The sequence below is a fragment of the Dendropsophus ebraccatus genome, chromosome 8 (assembly GCF_027789765.1).
Source record: "Dendropsophus ebraccatus isolate aDenEbr1 chromosome 8, aDenEbr1.pat, whole genome shotgun sequence".
Taxonomy (NCBI): Eukaryota; Metazoa; Chordata; class Amphibia; order Anura; family Hylidae; genus Dendropsophus; species Dendropsophus ebraccatus.
The window spans coordinates 10,222,740-10,238,092 of NC_091461.1; positions in this window are offsets into that span (position 1 = coordinate 10,222,740).

Genomic DNA, 15,353 nt, shown 5'->3' on the forward strand with positions numbered 1-15,353 from the left:
TTTTACAACATGTCTACAAGTGACACAATTAGCACAGGGGTAACACCCCATTACACGTGGGCCTAAGAAAGTGGGTACGGTAGTTTTTTCGGGCTGTACTTCTGTTTTTACCACAAAGTGTCTTATGTTCCGAGTTCTTTTATATGACATGAGCGGTCGATTGTCAAAGGCACGAATATGGCCATAACTTTGTTTAAGTATGTGCCAATGTCTATTGATAATTTTGGAGATCTCTGAACTTATAGAGTTATATGTTGTCACTAATGGGATTCTCTAAGTCTTCTCCCTACTTCTCGAGGCCGTTTCTAGTAATGTACCCCTATCCACTAATTTTACTTGTTCAGCATGGTCCTGGATCAGGTTTTTGGGATATCCCCTCTCAATGAAATTTTTGGCCATTTGATTAATGGCTGTGTCTACATGTTCCTGGTCCTCCACAATGCGTCTAACTCGTAAAAATTGGCTCTTGGGTAAGAGACAGGATACAGATACAGTGTATATAGGACAGGATACAGATACAGTGTATATAGAACAGGATACAGATACAACATATATAGGAAAGGATACAGATACAGTGTATATAGAACAGGATACAGATACAACATATATAGGAAAGGATACAGATACAGTGTATATAGGACAGGATGCAGATACAGTGTATATAGGACTGGATACAGATACAACATATATAGGACAGGATACAGATACAGTGTATATACTACAGGATACAGATACAGTGTATATAGGACAGGATACAGATACAATGTATATAGGACAGGATGCAGATACAGTGTATATAGGACAGGATACAGATACAATGTATATAGGACAGGATGCAGATACAGTGTATATTGGACAGGATGCAGATACAGTGTATATACTACAGGATACAGATACAACATATATAGGACAGGATACAGATACAGTGTATATAGGACAGGATACAGATACAGTGTATATAGGACTGGATACAGATACAACATATATAGGACAGGATGCAGATATGGTGTATATACTACAGGATACAGATACAGTGTATATAGGACAGGATACAGATACAGTGTATATAGGACTGGATACAGATACAACATATATAGGACAGGATGCAGATATGGTGTATATACTACAGGATACAGATACAGTGTATATAGGACAGGATACAGATACAATGTATATAGGACAGGATGCAGATACAGTGTATATACTACAGGATACAGATACAACATATATAGGACAGGATACAGATACAGTGTATTTAGGACAGGAGACAGATACAGTGTATATACTACATAATACATACAGATACATACAGCCTGGTCAGGCTGTTAGTGCTCAGGGCGTCCTCTCTCAGACCTGATCACTAAGATGTTGTTTGTTTGACCAAATAAAGAAATTATGAAGACTTCGTAAGGGTGAGTGCCATGTCTATATTTTCTACTGGATACACCCCACATACACTTTGTATAACAGTACACACACAAAATAGGGACATACCAAAAAGTATGAACAAAAAGAATGAACATTATTTCCTATTGATAAACATGTAAAATAGGGTTTTAATTGGTTTTATTAGTGAGATAGACCTGGAATGAGCAGCATTTTTCTGTAGTGCTCAGTGGACTGTGCGTATATACCATAAATACCGATGTGTTATACCTTATCTGTGCAAGGTACACCTGGAAAGAATAGGAAGTATAGGTATTGACCTGGGGGCATATTCCATAGAAAAAGAGGTGTAATTCTTTCCCTGTGTAACATAGACCCGGAATGAACAGCAGGTGAGTGCTGATTCGGTCCTTTGTACAGTCCACGTTTATTGTGGCAGCGCCCGCTCGGTGCCAGCCTATAAAGGAATTTTCCTCTCTCTGATGACCTTGTGACTGTTTATTTCTTCTCAGTAATTGATGGCAGATTAGATGATGCCGCGGAGCCCTTGTATCCTGACACACAGAAACGAGATTGCACAGATTGGGAAACATGGCCGCCCAGGACTGGCTCATCCCACAACAAGGAAATCTCAGTCTGTGCACCTGCCACTAGATCTATAGCTCTTGTTTCCATTACAAATACCCGGCCCTTTAATAATGGGAGGTAATGCTTCTGAACTTGCACAATAGCCCTTGGCAGTGGTAATGAAACCAGGGCACACACACAGGTTCATGAAAGTGCAACCAGCTGGTGTCATGACATGGTGGAGGCGATAATAGAGCAGAGCAGGGTATGATGTCTATGAGGATTAATAATGGGAAGTGACTGGCAGATCCCTGCAGACTAAACACACCATACATTAGATACTACCAGCAGGGGACAGGTGAGAAGCGCTGATCCTGGAACAACCTCTGTAATGCAAAGGTTTTCCAGAATTATAAGAACATGGCTGCTTCCTTCCTAAAATAGCTCCACCCCTGTCCACAGGCTGTAAGTGGTACTGCAGCTTCGGCTTATTCACTCCCTGCAATATCAAACACAAATCGGGTCTACCGGGTAGACAGGTGACATCAAACAAAAGCAGCCATCTTCTCCTAACCCTATGCAACCCCTTTGGTAACTTTCCTTAACCCATTAAGGACGGGGCCAATTTTCATTTTTGCGTTTTTCGGTTTTTCCACCTTGTGTTTAAAAGGTCATAGCACTTGCATTTTTCCACCTAGAAACCCACATGAGCCCTTATTTTTTGCGTCACTAATTGTACTTTGCAATGACAGGCTGAATTTTTGCATAAAGTACACTGCGAAACCAGAAAAAAATTCAAAGTGTGGTGAAATTGAACAAAAAAACGCATTTCTTTTATTTGGGGGGACTGTGTTTTTATGCCATTCGCCCTGGGGTAAAACTGACTTGTTATATATGTTCCTCAAGTCGTTACGATTACAACGATATATAACATGTATAACTTTTATTGTATCTGATGGCCTATAAAAAATTCAAACCATTGTTAACAAATATACGTTCCTTAAAATCGCTCCATTCCCAGGCTTAGGGTACAAACACACACGGCATATACGCTGCATATTTACTGCTGCGATATGCAGCAGATACGCAGCAGATTAGATCTAAATAACTGAACACAGTATCAAATCTTCTGCGTATCTGCTGTGTGTGTTTGTACCCTTATAGCGCTTTTATCCTTTGGTCTATGGGGCCGTGTGAGGTGTCATTTTTTGCGCCATGATGTCTTCTTTCTATCAGTACCTTGATTGCGCATATGTGACTTTTTGATCGCTTCTTATTACATTTTTTCTGGATTTGATGCGCTTACGCCGTTTACCGTGCGAGATCAGGAATGTGATTAATTAATAGTTCGGGCGATTACGCACGCGGCGATAGCAAACATGTTTATTTATTTATTTATTTACTTTTATTTCAAACCTGGGAAAAGGGGGGTGATTCAGACTTTTATTAGGGGAGGGGGCTTTTTACTAGTAACAATACTTTTTTTTTTTTTTACACATATACTAGAAGCCCCCCTGGGGTTAGGGTTATTCCCCGTGGGGTTAGGGTTATTCCCCCCTGGGGTTAGGGTTATTCCCCCCTGGGGTTAGGGTTATTCCCCCCCTGGGGTTAGGGTTGCCCTGGGGGACTTCTAGTATATACACTTTGATCTCTCATTGAGATCTTTGCTGTATACTGATACAGCAAAGATCAATGAGATCGGCACTCGTTTGCTTTCGGCTGCTGGTAATCATATGCAAATAAGAAGCTGGAAACAAACCAAGCACAGAAAACACATACTGCCACGCCTTATCAGTGTACTGTTCTGCCTCGCTGAATAGCTACCATAGGGTCACCCAGGCTTCATGGCAGTGCCCAGCCCCCGCTCTCCCCTCCAGGAATGCAGTATGTGATCTGTGACATCCGGCACATGGAGCAATGATCGGAGCTCCCCCATAAGATGAGGACGGAGCTGTCAGATGTCACTGGATGTTTTGCATGTAAACAATCTGCGAGTAATAAACGTTTTATAAATTCCTTCTCTGCCAGTGAGATCAGTGACGCGGCTCCGGGGTAGAAGGTTCCGGATAATGTGACCCTTTGTATTCTGCACCTGACTCTTCATGACCGCGGTTCAGCGTTAAGTGAAGTCGATGGTTTTGTTTTTGTTATTGTTAATCTCCCTTCTGGTCGTACAAGTTCCCGTTATAGCAGCGACGCATTTTATAGACTGTTCTCTATTAAAGGGCAATACCACACATAACCTGAGGACAAGGGTGGTGCTGTTTCTGCGGCAATGTTTTAGTAATCCTGGACAACCCCTTTAAGTGTATAATTGTTAAAGGTTCCATAAGCATTATTGTCCAAAGTAATGTGGGTTTCGTCCCTGGTCACATGACCCCACACACACTCATCGTGCACACACAATGAATAGGTAAGCAAGTCCGTCCCTGGTCACATGACCCCACACACACTCATTGTGCACACACAATGAATAGGTAAGCAAGTCCGTCCCTGGTCACATGACTGGTGGTCCAATCACTGAGACCTTACAGATCAGGACAGGAGAACAGCAGTCCGGAGTGCCCCCATTTTAATAAAAAAAGGGGTCAAGTATGTACTCTAATGCTCCACTGAGACTATAGGACTGACAAAGAGGTCTGAGTGTTGTATCTGGACATCACAACAGGCCCATAGAGTTTAAATGGGGCAGCAGAGCAGATACTTACCCCCCACTTCATCCATACAAGGACACTCTGTAACCCTGCTCTCATGATCATGTAGGTTGTGTAGGTAGAGAGCTCACCAATCAGATCTTCCCAATTAGTCCCTACCAATCAGACCCCCACCAATCAGACCCCCACCAACCAGACCCCACCAACCAGACCCCCACCAATGAGTCCTCCACCAATCATATCCTGATCAACCAGATCCCAAACCAGGCTCCCACCAATCAAAACCCCACCAATCAGACCCCCACCAACCAGACTCCCACCTATCAGACTACCACCAATGAGTCCTCCATAAATCCTGATCAATCAGACAACAACAATCAGACCAAGAAATTGTGGGGAGGTCCAACTTCTGTACCCCCCTCTAATCTTCATATCCGACCCTCAGCTTCTTTGTTACGAATACAGCTGCGGGTATAGCACATCACCTGCAGCTCTATTCACTCCTATGGAGCTGCCAGAGAGAGCCGAGTACACAAAGAAGATGGGGGCCTGATATAAAGATCGGCGGGGGGTTCAGAGGTCGCACCCCCACAATCTCTTACTAATCCCCTACCCTGTGGATAGAGGGCAAGTTAATTTTGGGTGGACAACCTCTTTTAGTATTTGCAGAAGAGTCCTTGCACAGCTATATTCCCTCTTCTGTCCTGCCAGTTCTTCTCGTAAGTTGACATTAGGTCACAGTCTAGACTTACTAGGAGAAGATTTGGTTAATGGGGATTACAATGATGACTGGAAGAGTCCAAGCCCAAGAAGGAGTCGAGAAACTATAACAGAGTCGACAGACACAGTGATAATACTGGCAATGTGTTCTGAGCGGATCTCACCTGCCATCCCCATAGGACCTAGGAGGACAGGTATGCACCCCAGAACCTTCTAGTCCAAAATGTTAGGACAATGAGAAATGTATTGGTGGGACTTGTATTGATGCCCTGCAGCTTCTGTGTCCACGTCTCTGCAGTGAGATAGTCCAGCACTAATGCAGAGTGAGTCCTTCTAGAATCCGAGGAGCTTAGAGACGGGCCGAGGAGCTTGGAGATGGACTGGACGGATAATACGCTGAATAAAAATTAGATTTCAGATCCTTCTTGGTAGAACCAGAGATAAAATCCAGAAGTGAGGCGCCTGGGGCGGCCTTACTGAAGAACCTAATTTTGTCCGACGAGTTTGAAGAAGAACATGTGACGTTTTATCAATCGTACTCGAGATTCTATTGACTCACAAAAGTGGATATTGATGTGCATTAATGACTTTCCTTTCAGGCTTTGCCGTAGCTTCTTACCTGTATGTTTTGGGTAAACTCCAGGATTAGACCATTCATGGTGTACACAAGGGATACGGGATGTACCAAGAGAAGAGGGGAGTGTTCTCATGTACATACCCACCACCCAGAAGCCACACCTGTCTGTAGATGGAGGGGCCCCTAGACCCCATGCGGACTGGTTGTAGCCACTGGAGGGGCACAGAAAGCTAAAAACAGCCAAACACTTGTTTTATATAACATTACTACCTACCTGCCTAACTAGAGCAGTAAAAGGGTTAATGGCTCGAACCGCACAATCTATGGCTGTAAAGTGGTCATCATTTCTGGAGGTAAGGGCAGTGAAAGGGTTAATGTCAGTGAACTCAATGGCCTAGAGCAGTGAATATCGCTAAAGTTCTCCTTTTATTTATTTTTTTGGGGGGTGTACAGTGAAAGAGTTAAAGTTGGTTACCTGGGGTCCAGTACTAATAGTCCTATTCCACGAAACGATTATCGCTCGCTCCAACAACCGCTCGTTAACGATAATCGCTTTGTGGAATTGGTGTAAACGAGCGAACGACAAAGGCGAAATCGTTATACTGTTGTTCAAAATTGTTTTTCAGCATGTCGAAAAAAAGTCGTTGGTCTTTGAAAGATAATTCGCTAATCGGTTCGTAAAATTAGAAATCTTTCAGTCGTTCGTAAAAAGGTTTAAAAAAAGTAGGTGTGTCGTATGGTCATGGATCACCCCGGCGAACGTTTTAAACGACATATATCGTTCACGTTATGTGTTATCGTTCGCTACAAAAAAATTGTTTAGTGATCGTTAACGAGCAGTCGTTGGAGCGAGTTTATGAACGATAATCGCTCCGTGGAATAGGGCTATTACTCAGCACTCCAGGCTCCAGAATACCAATGAGTGCAGGGAGGGGACAGAGAGGACTGTGCAGCTGTAACTGTATGACCACACGGTTCCCTCTACCATTATACAGATGAGTGCAGGGAGGGAATAGAAAGGCCTGTGCAGCTGTAACTGGCAGCCAGAGTTATTCTGGGGCCTAGAGGATTGTTTAGAGAGTCTTTGGCTTCTGAGCTGTTCAGCTGTGCTGCAGTGATAATGCCAACTTTAAAAAGACTCTGTTCTATCTTTAGGCTGTCCTATCTCAGTGTAGCATAAACTAGTGACAGAGAAGCTGAACAGAATGATGTATCACTTACATTGTTCTGTGCAGCTGATCCAGAGATCTCGTCCTGAATAACATGGACAATAAGTAGTCCTCTCCATTATGTGCATGAGCCCAGTAGTCCTGGATATTCATGAGAAGCAGAAAACTCCGCCCACCAGCTGCTGATTGGCAGTTATCTATCTATGCTGTGTATAGGCAGTCACCTGTCAATGAGCAGCTAGAGGGCGGGGGGAGGGGTGTGGCAAGAATCCTATTCTCCTGCATATTAGGAGAACGGCTGAACAGAATAAGAAATACACAGAACTGGTCAGCCTTTCTGTCCCTAGTTTATGCTGCCCTCATTTAAGGTGGAATAAACCTGACTCATCCACAGATATGTGGCCCTTTGAACATGGCCTTGTTGGAGATTAGCCTTAGTCATGTGCATATTATTTCAGTTATTAAGTATCCCGGGATGTGATCCAAGTTTCTTACGTTATTTCTTCTTCATGTTCCTGTAATCTCTTAGCTGTCACCTTACTTCCTCAATAGTCTTCCTCTTCCTCATTGACCTTGGCTTGTGCCACTGTATACAACCGTATCGACATGCTGCGATGTGCACCTCTGCTCTTTAGCGCCTCCCACATGGCCTACATAAGTACTGGACCTGGCTGATATCCAGGATTAGAACACAGCTACTTTCTTGCCAAAACGGCGCCACCTCTGTCCTCAGGTTCTGTGCAGTATTACAATTCAGCTCCATTCACTTTATTGAAACTGAGCAGCAATACCCATAATCCCTTGAAATTTCAAGCTTCCTATGTATAAAAACAGACCTGGGAACTGCCACATACTGGGATCTAGGTTAAGAGAAAAGGAGTTTATATATATATATATATATATATATATGTATATATATATATATATATATATATATATATATATTTGTCTGACACTTAGGTGGGGGGGGGACTCCTTGGCGCTCTGGCAGTGGAATGGTTAAGCCCGGCTATGGGTTTGCTCTGGTTTGCATTAAATGCAACATACAGATCTGGAAAATGTCAACATGGTGACGTCAGTGACTTCAGATAAGTGATATGAGAAGAGGAGATAAGAAGGGAAACCTCCGGTCCTCATCTCGGGTGGCATTTATAGGTCCATATACAGAGGGCGCTGGGTTCCCCCTTAAAGGGAACTACTGTCACAATAAAGTGTCTGTGTGAGTTCCTTACCTGCACATAATAAGGCGTCATGCGGTGTCACAGTATGGCTCCTACCATGGAGCAGCTGCCGCCTGTAATATCTGTGACAACTATTTTCTCACCTTGGTGTCAGGCTCCGCCCCCTTATACAATCAGCACCCAGTACTATGACAACTAAAAAAATCATAATAGGGAATGATGCATCATGGGAGAGAAATTACTAGAGAAAACTGGATTTCAGTGTGACCCATCCTTCCTGCCAGTCTCTCTCCTTTAAAAACACATGCATGCTCATCCAATCCGAGCGTGCGAGCATATGGGAAGCTGGGAGGAATCGTTTTTTGGTGGATTCTCACATTGTCGGATCAGAGTTTGTTCTCGTGATCTGCACTCAGGGAAGTGTCCTCTTTACAACAGGCTCTGTACTTTCATCTGTTGTAGGAAGGACTAATCAGCAGAATAGTGAGTTCAGCTCTGGAGTATAATACAGGATGTAACTCAGGATCAGTAATGTAATGCATGTACACAGTGACCCCACCAGCAGGATAGTGAGTTCAGCTCTGGAGTATAATACAGGATGTAACTCAGGATCAGTAATGTAATGTATGTACACAGTGACCTCACCAGCAGAATAGTGAGTTCAGCTCTGGGGTATAATTTGTGTTGTATTCTGTATCCAGCACAACATGTGAGGAGGCTGACGGCCACCATATCGCTGTACAGTTACATTCTGCAGAGCATCTCTTAGAGTGGAGGTGATGGGACACATTGAACTTAGCCAGAACCAATTATCAGCAGCACGTTCATTATTGCTGTCAGGCTGCCGCACACAGTGTCGGACGGGTCATGTGAGTTCATTGTGGAAGAGAAACAGAAAAAAAGTCCTACTAGGACGTCTTCACCACCTCAACACTCAAAAATGGGTTTAAACGGTGGCTCCTTCCCTAACCCATTACTATATGAGGGAGAATTCACGAGATCCACAAGTAACTACAAAGTATACAGCTCCTATGTGTCTCCATGGTAACAGACTACAAACCTACCATGTGCAGTCTGATCATTGAGTCCCAACTCCCATGTGTCCCTGCTTGTTCCTAACAAACATTGTGTAGGTAAGCAAGGAGTAGACAGATGGCAGAGCATATTCTATACACTGTACCTTTAAGTATACAGCGCTGTACACTGCAATGTGGTCTATAACAATAATCACACGGACACCCGCTCACAGTTTATCAGATCCGGTGGTTCTTTATTAAGAAATAAATTGTTCAGTGATGAAGAAGGAGACGGAATAAAATGTCAGATACCGGGATTATTGTACGCTGCGGCCTTGACTGCATAGAAACCAGTTCAGCACCAGACCTTGTCCTTTAGTTCTGGTTACACTCTGCTCTGGCACGAAAGGAGTTAACGGTGAGGTAGATTGATAGATGTAAACGTAGCGAGGATAAACAAAAGCAACCTGTGGAACTACCATTACGAGCATGCCCGATCATATGTTGTCATATGTTCACCCTCGGGGGGCCACTGAGTTTATTTAGGACCTTGTTAGCTACAGAGAAAGTATATATATATATATATATATACACCTAAACAGGCCGACATTTATAACATTTATGTTTCTGGTTTTGATCATGGATCGAGATATAAGCCGCAATGATGGAGATATAAGCTGTGTGATGGGGGCTAGGCCGCGATGATGGAGATATAAGCTGTGTGATGGGGGCTAGGCCGCGATGATGGAGATATAAGCTGTGTGATGGGGGCTAGGCCGCGATGATGGAGATATAAGCTGTGTGATGATGGGGGCTAGGCCGCAATGATGGAGATATAAGCTGTGTGATTATGGGGGCGAGGCCGCAATGATGGAGGCTAGGCCGCGATGATGGAGGGTAGGCCGCGATGATGGGGGCTAGGCCGCGATGATGGAGGCTAGGCCGTGATGATGGAGGCTAGGCCGCGATGATGGGGGCTAGGCCGTGATGATGGAGGCTTGGCCGTGTGATGGTGGGGGCTAGGACACGATGATGGGGGTTAGGCCACGATGATGGGTGATAGGTCGTGATGACGGGGGGTAAGCTGTGATGATGGGGGATAGGCCGTGATAATGGATAATAGGCAGCGGGGGCTAAGCTGTGATGATGGGAGATAGGCCGTGATAATGGATGATAGGCCGCGGGGGCTAAGCTGTGATGATGGGTGATAGGTCGTGATGACGGGGGCCTAGCTGTGATGATGGAGGCTAGGCCGCGATGATGGAGGCTAGGCCGCGATGATGGAGGCTAGGCCGCGATGATGGAGGCTAGGCCGCGATGATGGAGGCTAGGCCGCGATGATGGAGGCTAGGCCACGATGATGGAGGCTAGGCCGCGATGATGGGTGATAGGCCGTGTGATGGTGGGGGCTAGGACACGATGATGGGCGCTAGGCCGCGATGATGGGTGGTAGGCAGTGATGACGGGGGCTAAGCTGTGATGATGGGGGCTAAGCTGTGATGATGGGGGCTAAGCTGTGATGATGGGGGCTAAGCTGTGATGATGGGGGCTAAACTGTGATGATGGGGGCTAAGCTGTGATGATGGGGGCTAAGCTGTGATGATGGGGGCTAAGCTGTGATGACGGGGGCTAGGCCGGGATGATGGGTGATAGGCAACCATGATGGGGCAGATTACAGTGGCACCTAAAAGATGAGTATATTGTGCCTTAGTGATACCAATGGTTGCCATGGCGATACCATTACCTGTACGGCCTAGTGAGGGGTGAAAAATGACACAATTGACGGCACCAAGAATGGTCACATACAGCAGCAATTCTTACTAGATTCCAAGACTTGTATCACCTGGAAATCCTCAGAAAGACAATGGGATCAATAATGGCGTCCATAAGGTCTATCAGAGCTTACACTGCTGTACAGAGACGTGCGCCTGTTCTGTATATGGTGGGCCTTCACTGATCTTTCCATAATGGTCCAGTCTGAGGGTCCATTTACACAGAAAGATTATCTGACAGATTATCTGCCAAAGATTTGAAGCCAAAACCAGGAATGGATTTGAAAAGAGGAGAAATTTCAGGCTTTCCTTTATGACCTGATCTCTGTTTATAGTCTGTTTCTGGCTTTGGCTTCAAATCTTTGGCAGATAATCTGTCAGATAATCTTTCTGTGTAAATGGACCCTGACCCTGAGAGGGTGGGGTTTGACATGCAATTTTACCCCCTATGCAGATGATGGGGGATGTTAGAGACAGCAGCAGTGACTGACAACGGAGAGCAATAGCCTGTATACACCTGTCCTGCAGTCCGCAGTGGCTGATAAAAGAGAGCTTTAGCCTGTATACACCTGTCCTGTAGTCCGCAGTGGCTGATAAAAGAGAGCTTTAGCCTGTATACACCTGTCCTGCAGTCCGCAGTGGCTGATAACAGAGAGCAGTAGCCTGTATACACCTGTCCTGCAGTCCGCAGTGGCTGATAACAGAGAGCAGTAGCCTGTATACTCCTGCCGTGCAGTCCGCAGTGCTGAGGCTCAGTGTCCCTGCTGTAATAAGGGATTTGCGGACTCTCCCTGTAAATCTTGGGCTCTGTTAATGACCGGCACAGCGACGCCTTCATTACAGTGGGAATTATTTTCCATCCACAATCACAGACTCCGCAGCAAATGACTGAGCAGAGCCGAGACGGCGCAGCAGCACTTCCCATAATGAAGGGCCTGGGTCACCTGCAAAACTAATGACATCCTGGAAGTCACTGGAACTGCAGGACACCTCCTACACACAGCAGAGGAGCCGTACCAATGTGTCAGGCTACTGCATTACTGGCGCACAAGGTGGCATCATGTTGTGGACACATTTCCAAAATAAATACACTAAAAAGAATAATGCACAGCGCTCAGATCACCTGCTTCAGATTGTCGCCTCAAAGGGCGCTGTTTAGTGGATAGGGCTTGAAACAGCGCACTTTAAAGGGGTAGTTCACAAAAAAATATATTTTAAATCAATTGGTGTCAAAAAGTTATATAGATTTGTAAATTACATCTATTAAAAAATCTCAAGTCATCCAGTACTTATCAGCTGCTGTATGTCCTGCAGGAAGTTATTTTCTCCAGCATGACACAGTGCTCTCTGCTGCCTCCTCTGTCCATGTCAGGAACTGTCCAGAGCAGGAGAGGTTTTCTATGGGGATTTGTGCTGCTCTGGACAGTTCCTGACATGGACAGAGGTGGCAGCAGAGGGCACTGTGTCAGACCGCAGAGAATACACCACTTCCTGCAGGACATACAGCAGCTGATAACTACTGGAAGACACGATTTTTTTTAATGAAAGTTAATTACAAATCTCTAGCACTAGTTGATTTTAAAAATTTCTTTCTTTTTTTTTTTTGTGAACAACCCCTTTAAGATTTTGATGCAGAACATTGGTGTAAAGTTATATGACCATGGTGAGATTGAGTTTATACTTGTACAGCAAGCAACTGCCTGGTGTAAGTTTACGTCGTGTTCTGTGTGTTTTGTATTGCACTATAGATTTATAAGTTACGCAATGTGTAAAATTAGTCTAACCCCTTCTATATCAGGCGTGTCTGGAACAATCCTGACAGCACTTAAAGGGGATTTTCAGGTTTCAATTTAAAGAGATTATCCAGGATTTTAAAAAAATAAAATTCTAGCTGCTTTCCTTCAAAACAGCGCCTCTCCTGTCCTCAGGTTGTGTGTGGTATTACAACTTGACTTTACTAACTTACCAAACTGCAATACCACACACAACAAGTGTGGCGCTGTTTTCTGGATTTACCAGTCCTGGACAGCCCCTATATGCCCCAGTTCCGCAGCATGTTCACCATATCTGCTTGCTGTCAGTGATTAGAACCATTCTCGTTCCCATCCAGGTGATTATAACTCACCCTGACCTAATACTTCTCACCGCTGAGAGTTTGTTACAAATGTATCATCATCTATGAGCGAATCCAGACTGATCTATGTAACCTGCGCTGATACATTGTAACAAACTAACAAACGTCTAAAAGATTTCTAGAATCTCTCCGCTGCCCAGTCACTGACAGCAAGCAGAGATCTGGAAAATGGTAAAGCATTAGAACTATTTGCATGCATCTGACTCTGCAAAGATGACACTACATATAATGCACAACACCTACATGTGACGACTGGTGCGGATACGCTGCACACTTGCTTTATGGTGCGTTCACACCTACAGGATCTGCAGCTGATTTTCTGCAGCAGATTTCATTTAAATAACTGAACACAGCATCAAATCTGCTGCAGATCTGCTAAAGATCCTGTAGGTGTGAACGCACCCTTACACTAATATTTGTCGCAGGTCGGCGCATTTTGAGCCACATCCCTCTCCACTAATGAGAAGCTTCCAAGACCTGAACTGGATCCAACAAGAAGGATAAAATAAAGGAGACACAGAAATGTGGAGCTGGAAGCCGCCTTAAAGCGGCGATGCATGAAGCTATGAGCCTCACCCCCTGCTGCATCGCCCTCTGCACTCACAGCTATTACAGGAATTGTGCTTTTCCCTGAGGATCCATGCGATTATCATTACACAAAACAGTGAATTAATTCACTTAGGGAGACTGGAGACCTCGATTATCCTGTCTCAGCGGATGATGATGAGGATGAGGATGATGAAGAGGAGGATGGCTTCCTTCCTGCATTATAGAATAAGGATTGTCCTGCATTATAACCACTCTGTGGATGAGGGGTGGGGTTGACTTATAAGAGGTCTCCTCATCTCATAGCATAGCCCACCACTCCACAGCTAGCCATAGAAGCCCTTACACTCTGGGAAACTGCAGTTACCAACACTGACCTCTAGAGCTGAAATCCAGCCGCGGCCCCACCTGCATCATGGCAAACAATAGGGGGCAGCATGAAGCTGGCACACCTGTAAAACTGTTAAGAATGGAACTATGCTCCAATATGTGATGTGTGACATCATAGAACCAATGTATAAACATATGCACTGGGATGGTGAGAAATACTGGTGCAATTGTGACCAATAATAGTGAACACCAGCACAGATGACACTATATATATCTATACATAGCCCTTATAGATACTTACAGTGTTACAGCTTCTATATAGAAACACTCTACATAATGGGTCACTGTATACATTATATATTACATCCTGTATTATTGGGCCCTAATTCTTTGCATCTTTAGGGAGGGGTGGAGGGAGATGAGGCACCAAAACAGGACAACAAAGAGTTAATTTACAGCTACATCACCGGTCTATCTCTTCTGAAGTCAGCACTGACCTCTCTGACCTCTGAATACCTGCTTTCACACAGGTCCCACTGTGTAATCCTTTGTTCTCTGCTCTCTGCTGGCGACTAATCTCCCTCCTCCCCTCTCCATAGGTTACACAGGGCACGACTGATGTAAAAGAGTCAAGATTTCCTGTTAGTAAGCAGTGAAAGAGAGGAGGGAGGGGGGACCTGGGGAAAGTCTTTTTGAATGCAGATAATGGCAGATTTGCCTAATAAACCCAATTACAACTATTGATGGACTATGGACTATTGATTTCTGAAAAAAAAAAAAAAAAACGACAGTGACACTTTAAAGTTCCCTGCGATTTTGCACCAGGGTCCCAACTATGTTACAGGGAGGGGGATGGGCTTCCTTGGGAACTGGGACTCCCAGATGAAACCACAACCTCTGCACCTCATACAGCACTAGCATCTAACCTTAGGATCATACAATCCAGTGCATTAGTGCATGCTGGGGGCTGTAGTGCATGCTGGGGGCTGTAGTGCATGCTGGGGGCTATAGTATTGGAACAGTTGGAGCACTCAGATTGGAGACCACTGGCAGTTGTCATTGATGGATCAGATAGGACCAACCAACCCTGTATATCCTTGTCACCTTGTGCAACACACTAGCAAGAGATATGAAAAATAATCATTGTAATTTTGGCTTTTTATGGCTTCATGTTCCTTCACATTAGTAATCTGCACCATGTGGCTTCCAGTCTCAGCATGCCCTGCCAGAAGCAGCATGCTGGGGGTTGTAGTTCTTGCACTGATGCCCTGTTGCTTCCCCTTCATCATGGATGCAGTGAC